This window comes from Cryptomeria japonica, unplaced genomic scaffold (assembly GCF_030272615.1).
Source record: "Cryptomeria japonica unplaced genomic scaffold, Sugi_1.0 HiC_scaffold_46, whole genome shotgun sequence".
NCBI classification, from domain to species: domain Eukaryota; kingdom Viridiplantae; phylum Streptophyta; class Pinopsida; order Cupressales; family Cupressaceae; genus Cryptomeria; species Cryptomeria japonica.
Window position 1 is genome coordinate 498988 of NW_026728868.1, and position 7100 is coordinate 506087.

Sequence of the window (7100 nt, forward strand, 5' to 3'; positions counted from 1 at the left end):
CTTATAACATCCTACTGTACATATGACATTTCCTATGTGTCCTAAGGGGTCATATGTGGTCCTAAGGGCTCACACATGCATTAACACATGCGTGACCCCTTAGTAGGTCACATATGACCCCTTATAACATCCTACTATACATATGACATTCCCCTTAGGATCACATAGTGTCATAAGGGGTCATGCATGTGTAATAACATATGCATGACCCCTTAGAACCACATATGACCCCTTATAAAATCCTACTATGAACGACATACCCCTTAGTCCATCACATAGTGTCTTAAGGGGTCGTATGTTGTCCTAAGGGGTCATGCATGAATTAACACATGCGTGACCCCTTAGTAGTTCACATATGAACCCTTATAACATCCTACTGTACGTATGATATTCCCCTTAGGATCATATAGTGTCCTAAGGGGTCATATGTGGTTAGAACCACATATGACCCGTTATAAAATCCTAGTGTGAATGACATACCCCTTAGTTCATCACATAGTGTCTTAAGGGGTCGTATGTGGTCCTAAGGGGTCACGCATGCATTGACACATGTGTGACCCCTTAGTAGATCACATATGACCCCTTATAACATCCTAATATACATATGACATTTCCTATGTGTCCTAAGGGCTCACGCATGCATTAACACATGCGTGACCCCTTAGTAGGTCACATATGACCCCTTATAACATCCTACTGTACATATGACATTCCCCTTAGGATCACATAGTGTCATAAGGGGTCGTATGTGGTCCTGAGGGGTCATGCATGTGTTATAACATATGCATGACCCCTTAGAACTGCATATGACCCCTTATAAAATCCTACTGTGAACGACATACCCCTTAGTCCATCACATAGTGTCTTAAGGGGTCGTATGTTGTCCTAAGGGGTCACGCATGTATTAACACATTCGTGACCCCTTAGTAGGTCACATATGACCCCTTATAACATCCTACTGTACATATGACATTCCCCTTAGGATCATATAGTGTCCTAAGGGGTCATATGTGGTCCTGAGAGGTCATGCATGTGTTATAACATATGCATGACCCCTTAGAACCGCATATGACCCCTTATAAAATCCTAGTGTGAACGACATACCCCTTAGTCCATCACATAGTGTCTTAAGGGGTCGTATGTTGTCCTAAGGGGTCACATATGACCCCTTATAACATCCTACTGTACATATGACATTCCCCTTAGGATAATATAGTGTCCTAACATATGACGTGTTAGATCTCTCTATTCTTGAATTTTTTATGTATGTCAAAGATTTAGATATGTACACGTGTTAGATCTCTCTATCTCTCTAAAATATATGTTATCTCTAGATCTGAAATATATGTTCTCTCTCTCTCTCACTAAAATATTTGAAATTTTTACATGTATTTTTTGAAAATGAAAATGATCTCTCTCTCTCTCATGAAGATTTATATGTATATAATCTCTCTCTCTCTCTCTCTCTCATGAAAATGACCTCTCTATCTCTCTGCTTACATATTTATTTTAACTTTATGACATGTACCTAGATAGATGGCATCCCAGGATATACCTTCTCAGGCTCCTGATCAAGATCCACCTTCACAGGCTCCTGATCAGGATCCACCTGCACAGGCTCCACATCAGGATCCACCTGCGTAGGCTCCACATCAGGAGCCACCACAACAGGATCCTCCACAGTAGGATCCCCCCTTGCCCGACATTGCTACTATTTTTCATTATAGTGATCGGGAGTTGCATAGGTTGAGGGCCATACTAGATGACCCTCGTACTGATGGTGTGTACAAGAGTACGTGCATGTCCATGTTTGATTGTTTGCGGACATTGAGGGACCACTTAGTATCTCATACCTCATTCTCACCTGAGGTTATAGAGGATATATATATAGACAGTTGAGGAGTCAGGTGAGGGGTCCTCATTCTTTTATTGATGTGGTGGGGGTGGTCTCGAAGGAGATCATCAAGGAGAGATGCTTCCCACAATATCAGGAGAAGAGTAAGGTGAGGGGATATCAGGTTACCAGATGTATCGACCCATAGGTTGCATCACTAATTTACCCACAATTCTTAGCAGCCCATGGTCGTTATCCTAATAACGACCAGATTCCATTATACTTTGTACAACAGGTATTTGCTGAGGTTCATTGTCAGATGAAACCAAACTACCTTGATATTCCAGGATATTATGGATACGGGAGTGGTAGGATTGCTGATAGAGATGCATATCGTAGGCATGATAGAGCTCCGGCTAGACACAGGGACCTTGTTGGCAAGAGATTTCCTGCAGTAGTCCCAGCCATGGCACCCATAGCGGATCACGTTGTGATTGCTTCTCAGAGAGAAGCAATTGATAGGATTGGACAAATTGCATCAGCAACAGCCACCATATCTTCTGACAGGGTGGGCAGATATATGATGAGTCGACCACGTTCGCGATCATCCATAGATCATGCATCTTCTAGTCATGGGGGGGCTTCAGATTCAGATGATCGGTATATTTCTACTAGCATCCCCTCCCCAGATGAGGTAGAAGCTATAGTCAGAGCTATTAGACATGTACAGATGTCGCAGTGTTTAGCCGAGGACCTACTACATGCTTATAGTTTTATTTCATCTCGACTTGGGATACCATTGGGTGATGTTAGAGAGGAGATTCTCAGAGATGGTCAGGCTAGAGTGGCATCGACACATACCCTGAGGCAATCACAACATTCTCATCACTCTACGCATGCTCCAGGCACTGACCCACCTACAGATCACTCTATTGCTGCAAAGGAGGAGCTACGAGCTGATCAGCTCCATATCACATATGAGGGCCAATTGGATTCATTTGAGGAGGAGATACGAGCTGATCAGGTGAATATCACAGATGAGGGTTTGGACTCATTTGAGGATCAGCTGAGAGATTTGAGCCATACTGGATTTATGGACATGCTACTACAGTCAGAAACTTCATCTATGATGCCCACTCATCTAGTTAGCCCCTTGCACTCCTCAGTGATACGTACAACTAGAGAGAGATATGCAGGCACGAGTGATGTTGTTGATATGATCACGGGACAGGATCAGACTATACAGCCTACTCCAGGTGATACACAGGTATGTACATGTACATCTGCATTTAAATTTTTAGAAGATATGTATACATGTTGCAAATTTGTACCTGATAAATCTATATATATAGATCATGTTTAATAAATAATCTAGAGTTCTAAGTTTTAATTTGTAGATCATTTAAATTGATTGTGGACTAATCCTTAAATTGACAGTTAGCTCATGTCACTCCTTCCTTGAGCTCTGAGCATGTGCGTAGGAGAGATTCTTTAGATGATGTTAGTGTACAGGTTAGTTATGGTTTTTGGTACATATATGTACATGTATGTATGTACATGCACGTTACAATTTATATTTAAATTTTTATTTAAATCTACTTGGATTTGATGTACATGCACGTCTAGAGAGATAGATATATTATATTTAATATTTAAATAAATTCTACTTTTGTAGGACTCCCCCTCAGATGGTCGCTCAGTTCGTAGCCGACATGATCCCTGTTGATTTGCTCCAAACTTTATAGCTCATTTACATTTATCTTTTTATATACTTTCATATTATATATATTCATGCACGTACATGGAGTTTAGACTCTAGATTATACTTTATACTTTATACATGGAGTTTAGACTCTAGATTATACTTTATTCTTGGTTTGTGTTTGACTCTAGATTATACTTTATACTTTATACATGGAGTTTAGACTCTAGATTATACTTCATAAGTTTTATACATGTTTGATTATATTAGATTTATACATGTTTGATTATATTCTAGATTTATACATGATGTTTGATTAAATTAGATTTAAATACATGTTTGATTAGATTGTATATTTCATGCATGTACAACGAAGTTTTTCTCTAGATTATACTTTATACCTGGTTTGTGTTTGATCAGATTATACATGTTTGATTATATTAGATTTATACATGTTTGATTAGATTAGATTTAAATACATGTTTGATTAGATTAGATTTAAACACTCTATATGGAATGGGCCTGTATGTTCTCAATGATGACTCCCTAAGATAATTAGGTTGCTCAAAGTGTTTCTTACACCATTCAACAACATCATGTGCATTTTCTATACGTTCTCCTCTGTACTTTATTTGATGCTTTCTTAGAGCACGTTTGATACAAGCTCCTGCACCATCATGTTCACCCTTTCCATGACCACTCTCAAAAAAACTCCAAACATGTGGTATTTTGTCATTTCGATGATATCTACATAGTGCATAAAATGGCCTCGAAGATTTGAATTGTGTCGCACATCCATCAGACCAAACAAAATGTTTAACTATTGTTATTCCTCTATCTTTCAAATATTCAAAAAACTTCTTAAAGCAATGTTGTACAAAAAGTGTGTCATGCTCCTTATCATCACTGATATAGAAGTGGTACTCTTTCTTAATGACATGATTTTCAAATGTACTATCAACACCATCCAAATTCATCTGTGCATGTCGATAACACACATGCACGAAAATAGTGATTTGCTTTGAAAAGTAATACTCTGATTGAATCTCTTTTTGATGTGCAAAAGAGTAATTCTCTACGAAGTCAACTACAGATAGAATGGTTCCAAGTGGGAAAGTGTCTCTTAATCTTTTAAATTGTTCTACTTGCCACTTGGCAAAAAAACCATGGCATATGTATGGTTTTATCAACTTACGAAAATTTTCCATAAATGTTCCAATAGGTATTTCCTCTTCTACATAATCTAGCCTTGTAGATTCCTTTCCAAATTTTGTTTCAAATTTTTTGTACTTGTAACTCTTGCAATTTACCATCTTCCTCATGTTAGTATCTTCATCTCTCAAAGGCAATTTAGCCAAGTCCCCGCATGTTCCACAAATTCCTCTTATGCAATTTATTTGACCGGTTGCATTATCATCTGATTTATCACATAAGATGGATGCTATGAATTGACTTGTTCGTTTAGGAGGAGCAATTTTTTAACCATCATTATCTTCTCTAATCTTTCGAAACACCTGATAGTACAAGTCAAATTCGATGTGATAACGACAACAACAAGTTTCAAAAACTTTGTTTAACTTCACATAATATGGCCTTAACCGTTCAAACATGGTTTGTCCAATCTTTATATGAGGGTTTGTTTTAGTAAACAATACATACAATTCATGTTTTGTTGTGTCTATCCAATGTTTTACGTGGAGATCATAACGATCAGGACCAATCCTTTGCTTGATAACATCTCTACTATTTGATGAAGGGTGAGTATTATCATTCCAAAAACTTGTCACAAAGTTCCTATCAACATCTTCAATTCTATCAGAACGAGGAGCTCTACACATAATTTCCCAATTCCCTTCTAAGGTAGTATCATCCAAAATCTTTCTCCTTTTAACATATTTAGATATTGTCCTTCTACTAAAACCAAACTCAGATGACAGTGAAGAGATTTGTCTTTTTTGAGGCAATCTTTCATTTACTAAAGATGTCAACATCACTCTTCTTTAAATGGTCTTATATAGTTTTCGATATTTTTTACCAATGTTCACCAAACCTTTCTTAACATTATCAACAGTAGATTTTTGTAGCTGAGAAGATTTCCTCTTTTGACTTGTTGTATCTATACCCAACAATTTCATTGGATCTATTAAGTCTTTATGAGTAAGTACAATTGATAACAATTGAGCTTTTTCTAGTGTAGTATCAAGATTGTTGAAATGAGACATTATTTCTTTTCCACTTTTATTCATTGACTTCCTTTTAGTATGTCTAGGTTCTTCACTGAGACGTTTCATCTCATCCATATCCATTTCAAGTAAATGATCTAAATTTTTATAAGAAATATTTCTCTTCACCTGTTTAGCTAGATCCACAATATGCTCATCCATATCAGTGGTAGGAGGTAAGGAACCTGACCCCTCTCCTTCAAAGGTCTCCATTGGTTCAACTTGGACAATCTCCTCCCTATGTTCATCAACTATATTGTGTTCTTCAACAGGTTCGTTTGCCCGTTCTGCACATAATTTAAGCTCGTTTGTGTAAGGTTCTTGAATTAATCATAGATTATTCAATTAGGATTAAGAATAGGGGTGAATTTGGCTTAAAGCTTTACATGTTAAAATTAGCCCATTCAATTTGGTTTATTAAATTTAATTACTTTGAGGACCTTATTGTTATAACTCTAATTAAATTACTTGTTTAGGTTTAAAGTTCAATTTGTTCTTAGGTTAGGATTAAAGTTCAATCTCTAATTTTGAGCACTAATTTAACACATAAAATAAAATTTTGATAAATTAGAAATTCCAATTTTGAAAATTAAAAGTACAAATATTTTGATGCATGCATACGATAACTTAGGTGACCTCATATTAAAATCAATATGACCACATTTGAAAAAATATTTCACAATTATTATACTTAACTACCCTTAAGACAGATATATTATGTGATATTAAAGGACCTATCACATGAAATTACTTGTACATGTAGATTAAATATTCAATATATATAATTTAGAACCTAGAAATTATGACATAATAGGTCTTATTAATTTTATGACTTAACAGGTCTTATCTATTATAAATGAACTTAATTATATAGGAGAAAAATGCAATTACACTACAAGCAAGTTGATGGAATTTGAAATTTGGAGACACACATGTATTATCTCCAATTAATTATGCTTTCCAATTAAAAAAAATTATTTAATCCTATTATTTTCAATTAATTTAATTAAGATTTTTTAAATTAATTTTCATTAAAAATATTAGATAAAAAATATTGAGTTCTAATTAATTGATATGTAACACATATTAAATTAAATAGAAATAAAATAAAAAATACATACTTGCATCATGATATCTTTGTCTTCTTTGTTCTCGATATCTTTCTTCCGTTTCGGGAGAATAATTCCTTGAAGTCTTATTTTGCCTTCTCTTCTTGTTCCCCATGCTTTTACAAAAAACCTTCAAATTATTGCCTTCAAAATAATTTTCAAATGTCTTCTCTCATCCAAAAATGCGAATTATTTTAATCATTTGTGTGATAAAAAATGAAAAAAATTATGGA